The 22,630-nt window shown below is 41.0% G+C and overlaps 1 long non-coding RNA gene across 1 annotated transcript in view; it reads left to right on the top strand.

Annotated features, from left to right (window-relative positions):
• LOC144577791 (uncharacterized) overlaps positions 1-16,614 on the top strand; it is a 39,162-nt gene extending 22,548 nt beyond the window's left edge. The window contains exons 2-3 of the long non-coding RNA XR_013522390.1: positions 2,008-10,220; positions 11,933-16,614. This is a non-coding gene — a long non-coding RNA (uncharacterized LOC144577791). The remainder of the gene's footprint in view (positions 1-2,007; positions 10,221-11,932) is intronic.
• Positions 16,615-22,630: the final 6,016 nt, after the last annotated feature.

The raw sequence follows: 22,630 nt of genomic DNA, 5'->3' as shown, positions 1-22,630 counted from the left end.
CTGATAGCAGGTTGATTACATTAGACCACCTCTATCACAGAAGGAGCAGCATTTTGTTCTTACTGGGATCGAAACTTTATCTGGATGCAGATTTGACTTCCCCGCATGCAATGCTTCTGCCAAAACTACCATCTGTGGAATTTCAGAATGCCTTACCCACCGTTGTGGTATTCCACACGGCATTGCTTCCAATCAAGGAACTCACTTCATGACAAATGAAATACAGCAATAGGTCCATGCTCATGGAATTCCATGGTCTTAATTTTACCCTGTCTTCCAACATCCTGAAGCAGCTAGCTTGATAGTTTGATGGAATGGCCTTTTGAAGACTCAGTTACAGTATCAGGTAGGTGACAATACCTTGAAGAACTGGAGCAAGGTTCTCCAGAGGCTGTCGATGCTCTGAATCAGTGTCCAATATATGACACAGTTTCTCCTGTATTCCATACTCAGAGTTCATGACGCCAGAGGCCAATAGGTGAAAATGGGAGGACATCACTCACTATTATTCCTAGTGATGCACTAGCAAAATTTTTTGTTTCTTTTCTACAACTTTATCCTCTTCTGGCCTGGAGGTCATAGACCTCTTCTTCCCAAGAGGGAAGAATGCTTCCACTAAGAGATACAAAAATTATTTCACTTTATTGGAACTTAAGACTGCTGCCTGGCTACCTTGAGATCCTCATGACTCTAGCTGGAGTGATTAATCCTGACTACCAAGAGAAATTGGACTAGTACTTCACAGTGGAGGTGAGGAATAACATGTCTGGAATATAGGCAATCCCTTATGACATCTCTTAGTATTACCATGCCCCGTGATTGAGGCCAAAGGAAAACTACAACAACCTAATCCAGGCAGGACTGCTAATGGCCCAGACTCTCTGGGAATTACATATTGGGTTACCCATAAGGTAAAGAACCACAGCCAGCTGACGTGCTTGTTAAAGGCAAAGGGAATACAGAATAAGGAGTGGAAGAAGGTAGTTATAAAGACCAGCTATGATCACCTGACCAGTTACAGAAACAAAAACTATAATTGCCAAGAGTATTTTCTCCTTATTTTGTTATAAATATGTTTATGTGTATGGCAAATGTCTTTGTTTTCTTCCCTCTTTTATTCCCTTATCATGCAACATAGATGTATTAACTTTGTGTCATAGTATTTAAGTATTGTTATTTTTACATCATAGTATTTTAAGTTATGGGATATCAATGAGAACAGTAAGTATCACTCAAAGACTCCTCTTCTAGGGAAGGAGTTAGTGCCTTTTTGGATGTATGAAGGTTAGCTGGCAGAATTATAACTTGGATATTGTCTTCATTTGGAGATTAAGTATGGTTTAAGAAGATGATGACAAAGAGTAGATTGTGATGGTTAATTTTTTATGTCAACTTGACAATGCCATGGGATGCCCAGATATTTGGTTGTATTAATCCATTTTCACACTGCTATAAAGAACTATCTGAGGCTGGGTAATTTATAAAGGAAAGAGGTTTAATTGGCTCACAGTGCCACATGGCTGGGGAGAACTCAGGAAATTTTTAATCATGGTAGAAGGCAAAAGGGAAGCAAGGCACATCTTACATGGCGGCAGGAGAGAGAGTAAGGGGGGATGTGCCACATTTTTAAACCATCAGATCTCATGAGAACTCACTCACTATCACAAGAACAGCATGGGGAAAACCACCCCCATGATCTAGTCACCTCCCACCAGGCCCCTTCCTTGACACGTGGGGATTACAACTCAAGATGAGATTTGGGAGGGGACACAGACCAACCATATTGTTGGTCAAACATTGTTCCGGATGTTTCTATAAGGGTCTTTTTGGATAAGTTTAACATTTAAGTCTATAAACTGAGTAAAGCCTTTCCTAATATGGGTGGACCTCATCCAATCAGGTGAAGGTCCGAATGGAACCAAAAAGTTGGTCCTCCTGGAAGTAAGAGGAAACTCCTGCCTCACTGTTTTGGAGCTGTGACCTCATGTGGTTTTTCTCTGCTTTCAGACTCCAGATGAAACACTGGCTCTTCCAGGGTCTCAGGCTTACTAGCTTTTGAACTGAAATTATACCACTGGTTCTCCTGGTTCTCCAGTCTTTGGACTCACACTGAAACTACCCCATCGGATCTCCTGGGTCTCCAGCTTACTGATTGCCGATCTTGTGAGTTGTCAGCCTTCAGAATCATGTGAGCCAATTCTTTATAATAAGTAAACAAACAAATGTATATACACACACATCAGTTGGTCCTGTTTCTCTGGTTAACCCTGACTAACGTAGAAATCTCTTTTGCTTCTTTCAGCCTCTGGTGGCTCCAGGCATTCTTCAGCTTGTGGCTGTATCACTCTAATCTCTGTCTCCCTTTTGAAACACCTTCTCCTCTGTGTGCCTTCTCTTCTCTGTCTTTCATAAGGACACTTGTCATTGGATTTAGGGCCCACTTGGGTAATCCAGAATGATCTCATCTTGAGATCCTTAATTATACCTGCAAAGATCATTTTGCCAAATAAGGTCACATTCATAGGCTCCAGGGTTTGGGACATGGGCATAACTTTTTAGGACCACCATTCAAACCACTGCATCTCCCTACAATACATTCTCCCTATTTTGGGAGAGTGACCTTGTATAACAGGAATCAATCAGTGTCACTCCTCCGCTTCTTAAAATTTTCCTAATGGCCTTCCTTTGTACTTGGGAAAAAAATCCAATTGCTAACTATAACCTACAAGGCGCTACACAATTTGGTCCCTGCATGTCCCCCTCACCTTACCTCCTTCCTCCTGCACTACAGCCACACCAGCCTTCAGTCAATGACTAGAACCTACCACATTTGCTTCCACCTTAGAACTTTTGCACTTGGTATGCACCCTGCTAGGAGGCTGCATTCCAGATTGTCATACTCTTAGCTCCATCTTGTCCTTTAAGTCACAGCTCAAACATCACCTCCTGAGTAAAGCCTTCCCTGAGCACTTAACCTAACTTAATGCCCTCTGTCTAGACTCCCTACCTTGGCACCTTGCTTTAGTTTCTTGCATTAAAAAATATGGAGACAACAGATGCTGGAGATGATGTAGAGAAAAAGGAACACTTTTACACTGTTGGTAGGAGTGTAAATTAGTTCAACCATTGTGGAAGACAGTGTGGCAATTCCTCAAGGCCTTAGAAATAGAAATTCCATTTGACCCAGTAATCCCATTACTGGGTATATATCCAAAGGACTATAAATCGTTCTACTATAAGGACACATGCACACGAATGTTCATTGCAGCACTGTTTACAATAGCAAAGACCTGGAACCAACCCAAATGCCCATTGATGATAGACTGGATTGGGAAAATGTGGCACATATACACCATGGAATATTATGCAGCAATCAGAAATGATGAGTTCGTGTCATTTGTAGGGACATGGATGAATCTGGAGAACATCATCCTCAGCAAACTGACACAAGAACAGAAAATGAAATGCCGCATATTCTCACTCATAGGCGGGTGATGAAAAATGAGAACACATGGACACAGGGAGGGGAGTCCTAAACACTGGGGTCTATTGGGGAAAAGGGGGAGGGCCAGCGGGGGGGGGGGAGCTGGGGAGGGATAGCCTGGGGAGAAATGCCAAATGTGGGTGAAGGGGAGAAAGGAAGCAAAACACACTGCCATGTGGGTACCTATGCAACTGTCTTGCATGTTCTGCACATGTACCCAAAACCTAAAATGCAATAAAAAATTAAAAAAAAAAAAGAAAAGAAAAAAGCTGGGGTCAGGCACAGTGGCTCAAGCCTGTAATCCTGGTACTTCGGGATACCAATGTGGGCATATCGCTTGAGCTCAGGAGTTCAAGACCAGCCTGGGAAACATGGCAAAACCGTGTCTCTACAAACAATACAAAAATTAGCCAGGAGTGGTGGCACATGCCGATAGTTCCAGCTACTTGGGAAGCTGAGGTGGGAAGATCACTTGAGCCTAGCAGACAGAGGTTGCAGTGAGTGGAGATCCAGCCTGAGTGACAGAGAGAGACACTGTCTCAGAAAAAGAAAAAAAGATAGAATCACTTGGTTTATATATTTGCTTACTTGTTTATAGTCCATATTTCAGGATTGCAGAGACTTGGTCTCTCTTGGTCACTGCTAAATTTCCCAGTGCCTAGAACAGTGTCTGCCACAGCAGGAACTTGAAAAAGATGCATGAGATAAATAAAACGGCATACTACTACTGGTAATAATAACACAAGTAACATTAAGACTAATGCCTTTCTTTGTATAGTGTTGTGTTGTTTCAAAGTACTTTCAAATATGGAGCTGTATATTGAGTAGGACTTTTTGAGCCATTCTATAGGCTGAGATTCAAAGCTGAAGACAAATGGTGCTAGATATTCCCATATTCCAGGCTCAAGGAGCTTTTCAGAAGGCGTTAGCCATTGAAATCATCTGTTTTCCTGGAAAGTTTGCTGAAAAGGCCCCAGAACTGGTAAAAATACTCCGTCTCCTATCAGTCACTTCTCACATAGGACTCAATGGACAAAAGAGTCATTGACTCTTATGAGGCTGAGGCCATCCTCCCACTTCAGCCTCCCAAGTAGCTGGAACTATAGGCCTGTGACACTATGCCTGGCTAATTTTTGTATTTTTTTATAGAGACAGAGTTCTGACATGTTGCCCAGGTAGGTCTGTAACTGCTGAGCTCAAGTGATCTGCCGGCCTTGGCCTCCCAAAGTGCTGAGATTACTGGCATGAGCCACAGTGCCTGGCCCCAGCATTTTTTCTAAATAATGTGAAGGAACTAGAGCAAAGTGTCAAGGTAGGGAGAAGGAGGGAGAAAAAACATCATTGGCCTTAAAGAAGATGCAGTGTTTGTGGAGAGAGAACATTCTCTCCTTTAAGCCAGGAATAACTCGTGTGACGTTAGGAGTTATTGACTGAATTACGTTCTCTCAAAATTTATATGTTGACACCCTAACCCCAACACACTGGTATTTGGCAATAGAGCCTTTGGGAGATAATTTGGTTTAGATGAGGCCATGAGGGTACAGCCCTCATGGTAGGGTTAGTGACCTTATAAGAAGAGGAAAAGTCACCAGAGAGCTTACTCTCTGCCACGTGAGGACACAGTAAGAACACAACCATCTGCAGGACAGCACGAGGCCCTCACCAGAACCTGACCATGCTTGCACCCTGATCTCAGACTGCCAGCTCCCAGAACTGTGAGAAGTAAATTGTTCAAGCCACCCAGTCTATTTTTCATTATGGCAGCCTGAGCAGATTAAGACATTAGGGGAACTTGCAAGAAGAAGAACTTCCCATTTCCTGGTGGGTCATTAGCTAATCTCTGGTACCTGCTGAGCCAGTTATCAAGCTATCCCCAAGCATTCTCTGGTGAGAGAGAGCACTTGAAGAATATTCTAGAAGCCCAAGAATAGCCCATAAACCTTCTCATTTCTCTTCTCACTATGGGAAAAAAGAATAGGTGCCTGAAATGTGCAGTCTCGAATTTGGGGGACTTTGGAAACAGACTGGTGCTTACTTAACTTCTTACTGAAGCTGGATGTCTTGATGGACTAGCCCAACATGGGGCAGGAAGTATCCATGGTGCCGTGTGGTGTAGCTGGGAAAAAGACAGTGAAGGCCTGCCCACTCCATACCTGTTCTCTGTGGCCTTTGGAGGGTTCAGAAGAGGACTTTGGAAATTTCTGTGGCTGCACTGGGTAAAGCAATACCAAAGCAAGAAAAGCAGGAGTCTCTGAGCAGCACTGATGACCACTGGACCAAATGATGGGATGTCAACCAGGGAAAGTAGTCCCCAGTGGCAGAGAAGGAGACCCAATACCACTCCAAGGAAAAGCATGCACACCACCTGTGAGGAGACCAGCACTCCAACAGAGGGTGCTAGAATCAGATAGACCCAAATAGAACTGGAGGGAAGCCAGAGGCACAACTTTTCCCTACCCCTTGTGGCCTTGTGGGCAATCACAGAAGAATATTCCTGTAACCTTCCTCCCTGCCCTCAACTACACAAGAGCTGGGGGTGAGTGGGGGAAGTGGGGGCAGGGCAACGATCTCAGAGCCATCTCTGGTCTTTGGTCTTCCACTCCAGGCTCCCAGGGCTACAAAAGAGAATGATCTACCTGGGGCCAAGAACAGAACTTGTTATCAAACTTGATATTGGGGTCATGAGAATAAGCAGCATTGTGTCTTAAACTCTGAAACAAGATTGCCCACATCACAAGGTGACTAGGAAGTTATTAAGTCTGTCCAAGATATCACCAAGGGAGCACTACCCCCAGGAAAAGAGCAATACAGCATGGCACAGTTGGAAGCAATGACTGGGGAAAATAAAACTAATGGTTGGTGTCATACCCAAAGGGACTGAGACCTTCAGAGAACTGATTATATACACACTGTTAGAAATTTGAGCCTCAAAATTGTTCTTTGAATTTAGTTATTATTATCCCATTTTACAGATGAAAAAAGAGAGACCCAAGAATCCTGTGAGATTACTTGTCCAAGGTCACAAAGTTAGTAAGTAGCAGAACCAATAGCTCAGCTACAAGTCTAGTGGTCTTTTCAGTGACAACAAAGTCACCATTACCTTTTGTTAAGTGGTTATAGTGGAAGCCAACCCTGAACTAAGGACTTTTGTTCCGGTGTCTCATGCAATCCTTGCAACTCTCAGGAGGCAGATTTTTCTACTTTCATTTTGCAGAGGAGGAAGCTGCTTCTCTCACTGGGGGTGCCCAACACAGTAATCTGCAAAGCACCGTCTGCGTAGGTGGATGAGACTCAGCTCCAGCTCTCTGTGGCTTACAACAGGATTGTGTCAACACACAGCTGAGTCAAAGATAAGTAACCAATCGAAGTAGAGGATTATTAAATAGCAAATGAAAGACACAATTTATAATGCTGTAGGACTCAAAGTAGGGAATGAGCATGTGGAGATGGGATTCTTGCCCACACCTAAGAAAAATGGCATTTTTACTGGGTCTTAAAAGATTGTCCAGGTTTGGAAGCCTAAGCCTGAAAATAGTGAAATGGGACCCCAAGAGGTAGAGTAGGGAAATAATCAGCAAGGCCACAAATGTGGATTCCAAGGACAGTAAATCCTCTAGTCTGGCATAAGATGACTCTTCAGGAACACCAGGCCTTTACCACATACTAGAACTTTCTCCTTATCCCTCTTTTCTTCACCATCCCAACTCCCTTCACCTGGCTCACTCCTCCTCCTCTGTTCAGTTTCAGCTTGGACCTTGCCTAAAGAGATCACAACAGGGATGAACAGGGGATCAGGAGGACACATTGATAAAGAACAAACAAATCTGCACTGGCTAAGAATTTCGAAATAAATCTTTTGGTCTCCTTGCTGTTCCTAAGATTCAAAGCCTGCTCCTGACGCAGGAACTTTCTCAGTAAGGCATTCTCTGACCCAATTTCTATTCCATCCCTAACACTTTACATCCGTCTTTCCACTCTGGGTTCCTCCCCCTCCTTAGCACTCATCACTAATATACTAATTAATTTACTTATTTATTCTATTTATTTTCTGTTTCCTTTATAAGAGCAAGGATTTTGTCTATTTTGTTCACTTCTATACCCTGCAGCCTAGAACATTTCCAAGCACACAGGGAACCCATGCTAAAGGGACTAGACAACAGGGACTCTAAGTTTTAAATCTGAGTGTTGGGGGGAATGGTGTTTTGGTTGGCAGAAATAAGAGAAAGTTAGCTTGAAGAGTGTATTAATCCATTTTCACGCTGCTAATAAAAACATACCTGAGCATGGGTAATTTACAAAGAAAAAGAGGTTTCATGGATTCACAGTTCAATGTGGCTGGGGAGGCCTCACAATCATCGTGGAAGGCAAAAGGTATGGTCTTACATGGCAGCAGGCAGGAGAGAATGAGAGCCAAGCAAAAGGCAAAACCCCTTATAAAACCATCAGATATTATGGAACTCATTCACTATCATGAGAAGAGTATGGGGGAAACTGCCCCTATGATTCAATTATCTTTCACCAGTTCCCTCCCAGAATACATAGGAATTGTGGGAGCTATGATTCAAGATGAGATTTGGGTGAGGACACCACCAAACCGTATCAAAGAGAAAGACTCAGCACCTGACATTTGTTGTAAGTCCTGCAAGAGTGGCAATTGTGAGTGTAAGGAATAGAGGGAGAAAAATCCTTGATGTTTAATGTTGTCTACCCACAGTTGTGATCTCAGCCTGAATCCAGGCCAGGCGGGCCAAGTCTCCCCACACACACTGGTATCATTTCACTGTCACAATGGTCTGCAATGTTCTCCAGTAACTGGGAGACACTGGATGTCAAGCAAGCCCACTAAGGCTCTTGTCCTGCCTGAGCTACGAACTACCCAGATTATTTTGAGTTCTTCATTTCAGTCTCAATTTTCCCATCGAAAACATGAGTGTTGGAGATTATTTCTAAGAATCCTCCAACCTTTACAGATTCTGTGATTTCAGGATAAAAAGACTGCAAGCTAAGCCATTACAGAAGAGGTCCTTCCTAGCCTTCACATTCTGGGATTCTAAGTAGGGTTCATTGTGGGCATCCCTCTGCTCAAACAGCAATGCAGAGCTGGACCGCTCCAGGTGAGCGAAGACGGACCCTATGAAGAAGGTGCAAAACAAATTTCGCTTTCTGTCCTGAAAATGTTGCCCCATGAGTATGGTAATCTCATTCTTATAGCGCCACCTACTGATAAAGAATTTTTCAGCAGCAGATAAAGTAGGCTAGCAAAAGGTTTGGTATCTCTACCTAACCTTGACTTTTTAATAAGCATGTTTCAGGAAAGAATGTCAAGTGATATTTAAAAACGAAACCTCTCTCATAAAGGGGCTTCTCTAACAGCTTTTGTATTTAGAAAGAAAAGGGAAATCGAGCTTTGCAGACCTTATTCCGTGTTTATAAAAAAGAACCAAACCTTTCATTGCTCTTCTCCTTTACAAGGAGTGGATTCCTTGCTTAGTAAAGCAAGCATTTTCCAGAAAGGTCATGAATGTTAACCAAATTTGAATTGAGAGATTTACATTTTAATGGCAGTGAGGGAGATCACTGCTCTGAAGAGTCCCAAGGGTAATCCTTTTCTAAAGCAAAATAATCACCCCATAATATTTGCTTTGGTAAGTTCAGCTTCTCATTTATTTTGTTTTAAATCTGGGCCCACCTGTTCTTGTGACATGGGTTCTGGGCAATTTTAAATGACAGCCTTTACCTCACACCCTCTTTAAAAACAAGCCAAATGCACTCAAAACCCATTTTGAGCTGGCAGTGAGGCATGTGTAAGAGGTTATTTACGATGTGCTGCGCCTGCCTGGATCTGGTGGGCGGGCCAGATGGGTGCCCTCCTCTTGTCCTTCCCAGTGGCCTCTGCCCCAGGGCTTGTCAAATGTTGTCCTTAGCAACTACCACTCTAGGGTGCTTGAAATCATTGTTTAGGCTCTATTGCAGTTTTGCTACTAGCTCATACCCCAAAGAGCAGAATTTAGTGTAAGATGGACTTCATAGCTACTGTAAGACAAAAGGCTCCAATTTTGAAAGGATTATTTTTGGACTTTGTTGTGGGCCAGGATGGGAGAAAGCATGATAAGGCATTTGGACTGTCTGATAACAATCTGATAGTCTGTCTGATAACATATGAAGTCGGATTACTTAAGCTTTCTAGGCCAACAGGCTTTAAAAGATAGTTTTCATATCTTCTGCCAAGAGAATAAGGTTCTGGGACCCAAAGATGGTACTAGGTAGTTAAACACCAGTGTTCTGAGGTCAGAAAGAACTGGATTTAAATCTCACTCCTGCCTTTTACTCACTGTCATTTAAAATGCCGGATAAATTACTTATCCTGTGACTCAATTTTTCTCAGCTGTAAAATGGGTTAATAAGTGTAATTACTCCATCAGGCTGTTGTCAGGACTGAGTGTGATACCCAGTGTCAGGTATCTAATAAGGGCTGAATAAACGATAGTGATCATTATTAATAATAATGATACCAAATGTCATAGCCCCTTAGCCAAAAGTGATAAGGGAATTAGAAGTCCAGAATGAGACAAAGGAAACGGTATAGGGTTGAAAATCAGAAGACCAAAGATTTGTTTTTTGTTTTTTATTTTTGAAAAGGTCTCACTCTGTCACCCAGACTGGAGTGCAGTGGTGCCATCTCAGCTAGCTGCAACCTCCACCTCCCGGGTTCAAGTGATTCTCCCACCTCAGCCTCGTGAGTAGCTGGGACTACAGGCATGCACCACCATGCCTGGCTAATTTTTTTATTTTTTGGTAGAGACAGTGTTTCACCACATTGGCCTGGCTGTTCTCAAACTCCTGGACTCGATTGATCCACCCACCTGGGCCTTTCAAAGTGCTGGGATTACAGGCATGAGCCACTATGCCTGGCCAAACCAAAGGTTTTCATCCCAGCTCTATTTAGAACTACTCATATGACTTTGGGCTAGTCCCATTGGTTCCCCTTGGGCCTCAGTTTCTTCATTTACTAGATAAGATCCATTTCCACTCTGATATTAAATCAATGAGAGCTGTTGCTATAAACGTGGTTTTGAAGTTCTGAGTAATGGAAATATGTGATGATTATAAAAGTGATTATTCTGAGGCTCAGAGAAACATTTCAATCAAATGTTTAGATTGAGTCTTTTCCCCCATGTTAGAGCCATCATAAACATGAGCACATCTTGGAGCACAAAGGCTTCCTTGTAGATTGTTATGAAAGGTTTGACGTGAAATGAGGTCAGGGGAAAGTCGAGAGTGAGCGCCGATGACAGGACGGCATGGAGCCCCATGCAGACTCTGCAGGGCCTCTCTCGATGGGGTTGGGACAACTCCAAGGGTTTAGCACATCAGCTTCCCTGAGGAGCAACTGCCCATTGGGCTGAATTATGTCAAATGGTGGAGCTGCTTGTAAAATGAGCAAATATCCGCCAAGGATCATATTTTAACCAACACATTGTACTTTCCAAACTGCTGAGTACCACATGTGGGAAAATGACCTTGTAATCAAATAAGACTGCCAATGTGAGGTTGGCCTGGAATGGAAGTGATTTTGGATATAGAAATCAAATTTATGACTCGTCTTAGTCCCCCAGCTTTTATTGATTTTTTGGCTAGGTTGGCAATAGGCAGAGTTCATGTAGCCCATCTAAAGGCAGCTAGCCTGCTGAGCAGCGGAATTCTCTTTCCCAGAAAACTTAACTCCATCTCAATAATGAATCAATCCAAAGGCAAGGCCCTTAAGAACCCTATAAAGCCAAGTTGTAGATATTGTATATTAACCTTTGACAACCAAAGCATACTGGAACTAAGGAATTCTCCAATAAAATTTAATACTTCCTTTACCTGCTAACTTATTTGATTGGCTTTTTTTGTTTTAAAAATAAATTAATTCAAATAGAATTACTTAGGACTGAGAACTATTTTCTAGGTCCACACACTCACACTTTTGTTATTAAAACCAACACCATACACTCACACTTTTATTAAACTAAAATTACATATAGGAAAACTGTAACAACAAAAACAAGGCTTCCTTTAATCCTAGAACCCACAGAGAACCATGAGTAATGTCTTACAGTGTTTTTTCTGCATGTGTATATGTAGATGCAAATAAAATTGGGATTGAATCTGTAACTTTTAAAAATAGAAAGTTCTGGCATCATTTGAAAGTCAAAGATTGCTGAGAAGTGAATAAAGGGAAAATTAGAAACTAAAACTTGACAATACTTAAAACTCAGGCGGGTATTTGATATTCTGGAGTAGAGTACAATTTCAGAAAACAAACATAATTTGTAATTTAAAAGGTGTGCTCTTCTTTTCAGAGGTTTTTTTCTATCAAGTATAATTGTAGACGGCGATGTTTTTTGTTTCTAATCTCGACAACAGCATAAGACCATTTAATTATGTCCTGTATATCTTTTTCAGACTAAAAGCACACTCCCCAAAATACAACCGTAAAGATCTTCATTAAACAGTCAGAAAAGTTAAGTGATTGAATATGCTGTGTAGCCCTGAGAATGAAGGGATTATATTGTCACGTGAGACTAAAAGGTTGTAATTAAAGCTGACTGAATATAAAAAGACACTACAGAGATCTTCTGTGTATCAGTAACTTTGAAATGAGTCTGTGGTTTGCTCTCTTAAGGTTCAAGGGCTTTGTCTCTATCAACGTGGCCATGATATCTATGGAATCTCCTGGGGGATTAGGAAAACATATTTTATTATATGGCTTATAACTATATCATGTGGCTTGGAGCTGAACACTTCATGTTGCCGTGTGAAACTTGGCCAAGTTCCATGTATCATCTACACAACACACAGATGCAACAATCGAAACCCAAAGGTGTCTTTGCTTCAGAAATGAAATTTAGCAGATTGGAGTTCATTGCATTAGCATAGTTCATTGTGCTAGCATAGTTCTGATTCACAGGTAGAGAATTTTTGAATCTGAAAGCGAATTGAGATACAATGGATTTTGCTGAATATTCCAACAAAGAAAAGTAAGGGCCAACATGCATTGATAGATCATTTTATATCAGACACCTGCATGAATTAACTCATTTAATGCTGACAGTAATCCTGCAAGGCAAGCACTGTTACACTCCCCATTGTACAGATGAGAACACTGAAGCAGAGCTAATAAATGGCAGAGTGAGAATTAGACCCCCAGGAAGCCTAGCCCAGAGCCTATGTGTTTAATGGGACAGTCTCTCTTCACTCTTTTCATTAAGAGAACAAAGATTAGGCTCTCCTCCTGATTCTTGGTCTGCTCAACTCAGTCGTCTTTCGGGATTCACTAGAAATCTTGCATCCCTGGAGAACTTCGCTGGTTTCTTAGGCTGTATTTGGCTCATTTTTTAACTTGTCCTCCTAATACCATGCACTTCAACCAACAAAACCCAAGTTGTGATTTTTGGAAATTAATCATTAAATTAAATATCTTCCCCAGTAGAATTTGTCAAAAGGGTAGGGACTGTGTCTGTTTCACTCACCACTGTAATCTCGATACCAGGCATGGAGTAGACACATGATAAATTTTTATTGCATGGATAATTAAATAGCACATCATATCTGTGTGCTTATGGGAGATGGCAAAGAAAATGTGTCCTGTGTAATAGGGAGCATGCCACAATGTGGAAAAGCATTGTATTATGAAAACAATTAACTAAAAATCAGGCAGCAGGTCTGACAACAAGGATCAGACATCATGACATCTGCTGGTGGTTCTATGTATGGAGGAGAGGCTGGTTCTCAAAAAACTCATGAAGTGGCCCCATCTCTGGCTGCTAGCACCTATTCATTCATCCGGACTGTCAACCTTTATTGGCTTCCCCCTCAGAAGGGAGTGACATAAAATAAAAACAATCATTATCAGCCTGGCATGTTTTGGCTACAACCTCTTCAAAGAGGAAGTGGGGAAAGAGTTCACGTACACTGACATGAAAGCCAGCTTCAGTTTGTTCAGGCTTTTTGTTCTTCATCACGCTTTACAAAAAGACGCAGACAATCTCCAAAGACTATTAATTTAGTATAAATAGTACCGCTTTTTTATCATGGACTTCTAGTGAGTACAGCTTATCTTTCCTAATTTGATCTTGTTCATTCTGTTTGGAGCCCTGGACTTGTATTCTAATTGTAGTTCGGTTTGATTATTCACTTAACACATTTTTTAAAAATCAAAGTCTTATTATGTGCAACTGTGCTAGTAGCTGGGACACAGGAGTGAACAAAAATGCAACCCCACCTCACAGTGTAGTCTAGTAGACAATACAGATGTGTAAATAGACAATTGCAAAAATGGTAGGGGCCTATGGCTCCTGCATGAAATTCAGGGAGTTTAAAAAAATTCCTTAACTGATAAGCAAAACTGAATATATATGTTTATGTGCATTTTTCACTATTTTGGCAGATTCTTAATCATCTTCAATCAAATGGTTTAGGTAAGACAAAACTACATGCAAAAGTCATGAGCACATATATCCAAAGCATACACAAATAATCCAGCCCAGCTATTTCGAACTAGATGTACCATGTAATTGGGGCCAGGCCAGGGCAGCTCTGAACCAGTTACTGAAAGCTCTAGTTTAGAAAATCTGTGTAGATACTATTCAAAGAGAACAAAAAGGCAGGTGTTGTAAACTGTGGTTTTGTTCTCCAACATTCTCTCCTCTCCCTTTGATATGATAATAACACCACACCTTCCTGACATCAGGGTTGGCTATGTGCATAGTCGTATTGTATGCCTCATCCAAGCAGAAGCTTTCAGAGTCTTTCAGTAGTTCTGCATTTTTTTTTACCTTCTGACACAAAACAGACCTGTCTCAGGTATGGGCTACTCCTCTAGCCTAGGTTCCAGAAAGAAGAAAACATAGAGCAGAGCTGGCCAGAGAATAACATGTAATGTGAACAAGTAATAAATCTTTGTGGATGTAAGCCATTGAGATTTTGGGGGTTATCATTACATATAACCTAGCAAGGATGAAGTAGATCAGTAAGTTTCAGAGTCACCAAATGGGATTCAAAGAGAGGCTTCAGGGCAGGTGCAGTATAGACATAGAATAAACACAAGTTCCTAGAGCAAGCCAATAAATTAAACAAGAGAAGTTTATAGTCAAGTGAACAAAGATGCCAGTGAGATTTGAAATATGACCTAAACAACCATGAACAAGCTTGATGTAATCTCTGTCTATAGTGTATTAAACTCGAGAACAGAAAAATATGCATTGTTTTCTTTTTATATATATCTTTTCATAGATGGGGGTCTCACTATGTTGCCTAGCCGGCCTTGAACTGTGGGACTCAAGCAGTCCTCTCACTTCAGCCTCCTGAGTAGCTGGAACTACGGGTGCATGTCACCACACCTGGCTCATTCTTTTCAATTTCCGTGGGATAATTTATGAAAAATGACTTGTTACTAACCATGAAAGAGTCTTAGCAAAAAATTGATAACCACTATCTCTGCCTATAATGCAATTAATTTAGAAATCAATTTTTAAAACAGAAATAATTGTATATGTAGAAATGTAAGAACACATCTAAATTGCTTATATAACAAAGAAATCATAATGAAAATTAGCAAGTGTTTAGAAGTGAACAACACTACTACTTGTCAGGATTAGTGAGATATAGCTATGGGATTATTTAGAGGGACACTTCTAGCATTTTAAATGCATATACTATAAAAGAATAAAGGCTAAAAATTAATTAGCTAGGCATCCAACTTTAGAAGTTAGAAAAAGAACATAATAAACTCAAAAAAAGAAAAAACGCAGGAGAAATTTACAGAGAACAGGTACGCCACAGAGATACTCAACAAACTAAAACACTGGGTTTTTTCCTGTGAATTCTGGAATGATCTAGCTGGGTTTTTTTGAAGGACTAATAAAATCAGCAAATCTCTGGAAAGACCCATTTTTTTGAAAGAGGACAAATAAATACTATTAGGATCAGATTTCCTAGGCAGATTTCCTAAAGAACTCCTGTACATAAATATTAGAAGACAAAATGTTTATAGCAGCAATATTTGTAATAATTTTCTAAAAAATGAAATTTATCCAAATCCATTGATAAAAGAATGGATACATAAATCATGGCTTGTGAAAGCAGAGACTGGACCCCTACTAAAATTAACTCCAGATGGATTAAGGACTTAAACAAGACCTAACACCATAAAAACCCTAGAAGAAAACCTAGGCAAAACCATTCAGGACATAGGCATAGGCAAGGACTTCATGACTAAAACACCAAAAGCATTGGCAACAAAAGCCAAAATAGACAAATGGGATCTAATTAAACTTGAGCTTCTGTAAAGCAAAAGAATCATTAGAGCAAACCAGCAACCAACAGAATGGGAAAAAAATCTTGCAATCTACCCATCTGACAAAGAACTGAATCTACAAAGAACTGAAACAGATTTACAAGAAAAAAACAAACAAACCCATCCAAAAGTGGGCAAAGGATATGAACAGACACTTTTCAAAAGAAGACATTTATGAAGCCAACAAACATATGAAAAAAAGCTCATCATCACTGGTCATTAGAGAAATGCAAATCAAAACCACATTGAGATACCACCTCATGCCAGTTAGAATGGCGATCATTAAAAAATCTGGAGACAACAGATGCTGGAGAGGATGTGGAGAAATAGGATCACTTTTATACTGTTGGTGGGAGCATAAATTAGTTCAATCATTGTGGGAGACAGTGTGGTGATTCCTCAAGGATCTAGAATAGAAATTCCATTTGACCCAGCAATCTCATTACTGGGTATATACCCAAAGGACTATAAATCATTATATTATAAAGACACATGCACATGCATGTTTATTTTAGCACTGTTTACAATAGCAAAGACCTGAAACCAATCCAAATGCCCATCAATGATAGACTAGACAAAGAAAATGTGGCACATATACGCCATGGAATACTATGCAACCATAAAAAACGATGAGTTTGTGTCCTTTGTAGGGACATGGATGAAACTGGAAACCATCATTCACAGAAAACTGACACAAGAACATAAAATCAAACACCACATGTTATCATTCATAGGTGAGTGTTGAACAATGAGAACACTTGGACACAAAGAGGGGAGCATCACACACTGGGGTCGGTTGGGGTGGGGGCTACAGGAGGAATAGTGGGAGGGAGGGTGGGGGAGGGATAACATGGGGAAAAATGTCAGGTATAGGTGATAGGGGGATGGTGGCAACAAATGACCTTGCCATTAATGTACCTGTGCAACAACCTTTCATGATCTGCACATGTACCCCAGAATCTAAAGTATAATAAATTTAAATATATATATATATTTTGGATATTGACAAATTATAATTGTATATATTTATAGGTTACAAAGTGATGCTATAGTATATGTGTATACGTATATAATATGGGGTAAGTGAACCAAGCTAATTAACGTATCTATCATTTCAAATACTTATCTTGGTTTTTTTTTTTTTTTTGAGACAGAGTTTATCTCGGCTCACTGCAGCCTCTGCCCCCCAGGTTCAAATGATTTGCCTGCCTCAGCCTCCCAAGTAGCTAATATTACAGGCACGAGCCACCACACCCTGCTAATGTTTGTATTTTTAGTAGAGATGGGGTTTCACCATGTTGGCCAGGCTGGCCTTGAACCCTTGACCTCAGGTGATCTGCCTTCCTCAGTCTCCCAAAGTGCTGGGATTACAGGCATGAGCCACTGCGCCAGGCCTCAAATACTTATCATTATTCCTTCTGTCAAACTGATGCATTGCACCCTTTCACCAACATCTCTTCTTTCCCCCTCTCCCCAGCTTCTGGTAACCACCATTCTGCTCTCTACTTCTTTGCATTCAATTTCTTGTAGCTTCCACAAAAAAAGTGAGAATATGCACATGCAGTGTATTACTCAGGGTTCCCTAGAAGGACAGAACTAATAGGACATACATATGTGTGTGTGTGTGTATGTGTGTGTGTGTGTGTGTGTGTGTATAAAGGGGAGTTCATTAAGTATTAACTCACATGATCACAAGGTCCCACAATAGGCCATCTGCAAGCTGAGGAGCAAGGAGAGCCAGTCCGAGTTCCAAAACTGAAGAACTTGGAGTCTGATATTCAAGGGCAGGAAGCATCCCGCATGGAAAAAGGATGTAGGCTGGAAGGCTAGGTCATTCTAGTCTTTTCACATTTTTCTTCCTGCTTTACATTCTACCTGTGCTGGCAGCTGATTAGATGGTGTCCACCCAAATGAAGGGTGGGCCTGCCTTCCCCAGCCCACTGACTCAAATGTTAATCTCCTTTGGCAACACCCTCTCAGACACACTCAGGATCAATACTTTGCATCCTGCAATCCAATCAAGTTGACGCTCAGTATTAACCAGCATATGCAGTATTTATCTTTCTGCGTATGTCTTGTTTCTTAAAAGGAATACTATGCAAGTGAAAAATGAATGAACTTGGCTGAATTTCAAAAGAATAATGTGAGCAACAAAACCAAGCCGTAGAAGACTAGATTCAGTATAATTCAATTTATATAAAGTTCAAAAATACAGAAAACTAAGCAGTATATTATTAGAGATTGCTTTTCTTCAAAATCTTAAAGAAAAATATAGGAATGAAATATAAAATTCAAGATAATGCTTATCTCTGAGAAAGAGGGAGAGGGAAGGAATCGAGGTACATGGTTGGTTTCAAAGTTATAGTAATAATAGCCTATGCTTAAACTAGATATTGAATATATGGGTATCATGGTACTGTTATTTAAGTTTTACAGATGTTTTATAGCTATCACATTGTAGATATTCTGTATCCAATAAAAAATTAGATCTTTAAATAATGCATGAAATATAGTGAATTTTGAATGTGCAATAACAGAAATAATAAAATTTTGAAACAGATATTTCATTCCTTCTTTCTTGTTTCCCAAAACACTAGACAAAAGAGCAATCTGAATTTATTTTTTCAAACATCTCCTTTTCACCAGTAATTCTTCCTCCCCATCATCAACAGGGACCTGAAGAAAATGAGAAAACAAGTCAGGTGGCAATCTGGGAGAAGCTTCTGGAACCAAGAGTAGAATATAGAGGGAATTATAAATTGATCTTTGTCCTGCAATATAAAAAGTTAATCAGACCTATCAAGAAGGCTGTAGTAAATCACCTCCAGCAGCTTGCATCCAGTCTGTGAATGATATTCACCCCACCTCCCACCACTTCTCTCAAACCCAACTCTCCCCTTACTTTGATATTATGATAAAGATCCTGGGTTGCATTACAAAGCCCTGATCCATTAACGTGGCACCAGAAAGCTCCATGTCTAATCACTGCTTCCTAATTTCCATCATCTTCACCTTGATTCTGCAGGGCTGTTTGTTGAGAGATTGGAGGGCAATGATAACCACATACATTCCTGTTACTTTTCGAATTTGCTCCCCTCTCTTTATCTTCACACTACATTATTATTTCTTGCCTGCTAGGGTGGTCTCCCTGCCTGTACCATCCCATTCTACTCAATCTTCCACACTTCTGCCAGAGAGGTCTCTTCTTTTAAAATATAGATAAGATCAGTTCCTTGCTTTAAAGCCTCACTGACTCCTTTTGTACTCCAGGAAGTGTCCACAGTCCTTGCCCTGGTATACAGGATGCTTTCTGGACTAGCTTTACCCAACCTCCTTCCTTTTCTCATGCTCCCTATGTTCCAGTCTCAGTGATCTAATACTTCTCATTTCTCATTTTGTTAAAGAAAAGTTATTGAATTGCACTTATTACAGCACAGTAAGGTGGATTTATTCAGCACTACTGCAATAGGTATAGGGGCCACTACAGTGGAATTTTGCAGTGAGGGAGAGAGATTGGGCTCAGCTTCGAATACAGCATGAACAGGTGGGCATTGATAGCACTGTGGGGATCAGTGGATGGGAAATTATTACAAGGAAACATCAGGGGTAAGGGGAATTCTGGCTAACCTGATCTAACAGGATGTTTCCTTCAGGAAAGGTCATCAGATATCACCTGGGAGAGGGTGGAGGATGAGGAATCTGATCAGATATCCAGAATGAGGAAGTCCTTGCTACAATGACTTAGCAGAGTTCTTGCTAAAACTAGATTTTACAAGGGGCCTAGGAGAAGCTTCAGATGACTGCCTAATGTTTAGTCAAGCAAAGAATCTTTGTCACTCTATACTATGCTCCAGTGTCTTTGCACATGCTGTTCCCTCTGACTCAAATCTTCTTCCTCACTGTTACTAAAGCACCTGATACCCTGCAGATTCTTCAAGCTCTAGCACAAGATCAGCAAGCGCCTTCCAACATGTCTCTGGTCAGAATCACTACCCCATCAGAGCACTTCCCACATTTCATAGCAAGCCAGAAAAGTTAGGAAGCATGGGACAAACTTATTTTGAAATAGAATGCGGATTACATTTTCAAATAATATACTTGTCGGGTGGCCGGTTAGCTCAATTGGTGAGCTCTTGGTGCTCAAATAATATACTTAGTAAGTTTTTCTTTAATCTCCAAACAAATTTTCAGATGATTCCTTAGCTCTGCTAAATTTAAAGCAAGGGCTTTGGTGTTTAATCTAAAAAAGAATACAGTACACTATTGACTATCCCAAAGTCTAAAAACATAAGGAAAATATGTGTTGTTTTCTGTCTGCATGTTCGTCTCCCTTCACCAGCTCATGTGCTCCTGAAGGAAATATATTTTATGCTTTCTTATACTGCGAGCTCCTAACACAAGTCTCAACACACAATTAGCAGAAAATATATGCTTGAGAAATAATTTTTTAATGAGGTCAGAAAATAAAAACAGTTGAACAAGTAAAATATTCTCTTTATAAATATTTAAGATATTCTTCTGTAATGGATTGGAAATAAGAGTGTGTAATATTACATCTAACAGCTAATATGATTTTACTTTGTAAAAATGTACTAAATTATTGATGCTGTGTTTTGGAACTCACAGTATAATGAATGTTTGATAGTGGGTTTCTTTTTATTTGTATATCATGACCATATGTATTATGCAATATTCAGGTTAGAGGGCTTTCTGAATTTTGGTTAAATATTCATCTGTTTCTCCACTTGAAATTTCTCCTACAGGCTGGGCAAAGCTACTCATACCTGTAATCCCAGCACTTTGGGAGGCCAAGGCAGGTGGATTACCTGAGGTCAGGAATTCAAGACCAGCCTGACCAATATGGTGAAACCCCGTCTGTACTAAAAAATAGAAAAATCAGCCAGGTGTGGTGGCATGTACCTATAATCCTAGCTACTCGGGAGGCTAAGGCAGGAGAATTGCTTCAACCTGGGAGGCAGAGGTTGCAATAAGTTGAGATTGCACCACTGCACTCCAGCCAGGGCAACAAAGTGAGACTCTGTCTCAAGAAAAAAAAAAAAAAGAAATTTTTCCTACAAATTACCAATGTGGATCAACCCATACCTCATATTCAAAAATTTTTCTTCTGCTCATAAATTCATTTTTTAAATGAATTAAGGAATGAATAATAGGCATTCAACAAAATACATTTGGTTGATCTGAACATAGGCAAGCAATTAAAGACAGATGGAGTGAACAAAATCTAACTTTGTCCAAGAGAAAAAATTAACTAGTATCGAGGCAGATCCAAGATGGCTGAATAGGAACAGCTCTGGAGTGCAGTTCCCACTGAGAACGATGCAGAGGGTGAGTGATCACCACATTTCCAAATGAGTTATTACTGCCCACAGACCAGAAGATTCCCAGCCTGAAAAGCACCATGAGTTCCCAGCACAGCTGTTTTAGCCAGCACAGCAAGTTGCCACACAAAAACTCACACACATCTGGGCAGCCATTTCAACTGGTGCCTGGAATGCCTGGGAGATGGAGCCACCCATTCAACTGAAAAAAAGGGGGCTGAAACAGGGAGCCAGGTGATCTGACTCAGTGGGTCCCACCCCCACAAAGACCAGCAATCTGAAATGCTCTGGACTGAGAGTTTCACAGCAAGTGCAGCTGGACCTGGGATGATCCAGCTCTGTAGAGGGAAGGGCATCCACCATTACAGAGGCAGTCCACCACTACTGAGGCAGTCTGCCATTACTGAGGCAGTCTGCCATTACCGAGGCAGTCTGCCATTACTGAGGTAATCCACCATTACTGAGGCAGCCCACCATTACAGAGGCAGTCCGCCATTACCGAGGCAGTTCTAACTATACCTCTATAAACAAAACGACAAGAAAGTTCACACAGCAGCTGGGCAGAGCCTGTGGCAGCTCAGCAATGCCTCTGCTGGCAGACTGAGACTAGCTTACCTCCTAGCTGGGCAGGGCATCTCTGAAAAAAGGCAGCAGCACATCAGGAACGTATAAATAAAGCCCAACCTTCCCAGGACAGAGCACCTGGGAAAAAACGCGATTATGAGCTCTGCTGCAGCAGATTTAAATGTACCTGCCCAGCAGCTCTGAATGGAACAACGGAGATCACAGCTCAGCACTTGAGCTCCTATAAGGGTCAAACTGTCTCCTCAAGAAGCTCCCTGATGACCCCCATATGTCCAAAGAGACACCTCATAAAGGAGAGCTCAGGCTGACATCTGGTGGGTATCCTTCTGGGATGAAGATAACAGAAGAAGAAACTGGCAGGAACCCTGACTGTTCTGCAGCCCTTGCAGGTGATCCCCAGGCAAGCAGGGTCTGGAGTGGACCTCCAGCAGTCCTACAGCAGAGACGCCTGACTGTTAGAAGGAAAACTAAGAAACAGAAAGAAATAAATTCATCATCAACAAAAAGGACGTCCACTCAGAGACCCCATCTGAAAGTCACCAACTACAAACACCACAGGTAGATAAAGCCACTAAGATGGGAAGAAACCAGTGCAAAAAGGATGAAAACACCAAAAACCAGAACGCCTCTCCTCCTCCAAAGGATCACAACTCCTCACCAGCTAGGAATCAAAGATGGAGAATGAATCTGATGAACTGACAGAAACAGGCTTCAGAAGGTGGGTAATAACAAACTTCAGTGCTAAAAGAACATGTGCTAACCCAATGCAAAGAAACTAAGAACCTAGAAAAAAGGTTAGATGAGATGCTAACTAGAATAAACAGCTTAGAGAAGAATATAATTGACTTGATGGAGCTGAAAACACAGCACGAGAACTTCCTG

Source organism: Callithrix jacchus, chromosome 9 (genome assembly GCF_049354715.1).
Source record: "Callithrix jacchus isolate 240 chromosome 9, calJac240_pri, whole genome shotgun sequence".
NCBI lineage: Eukaryota > Metazoa > Chordata > Mammalia > Primates > Cebidae > Callithrix > Callithrix jacchus.
Note: the sequence above shows the minus strand (reverse complement) of the source record. Positions and strands in the feature narration are given on the sequence as shown.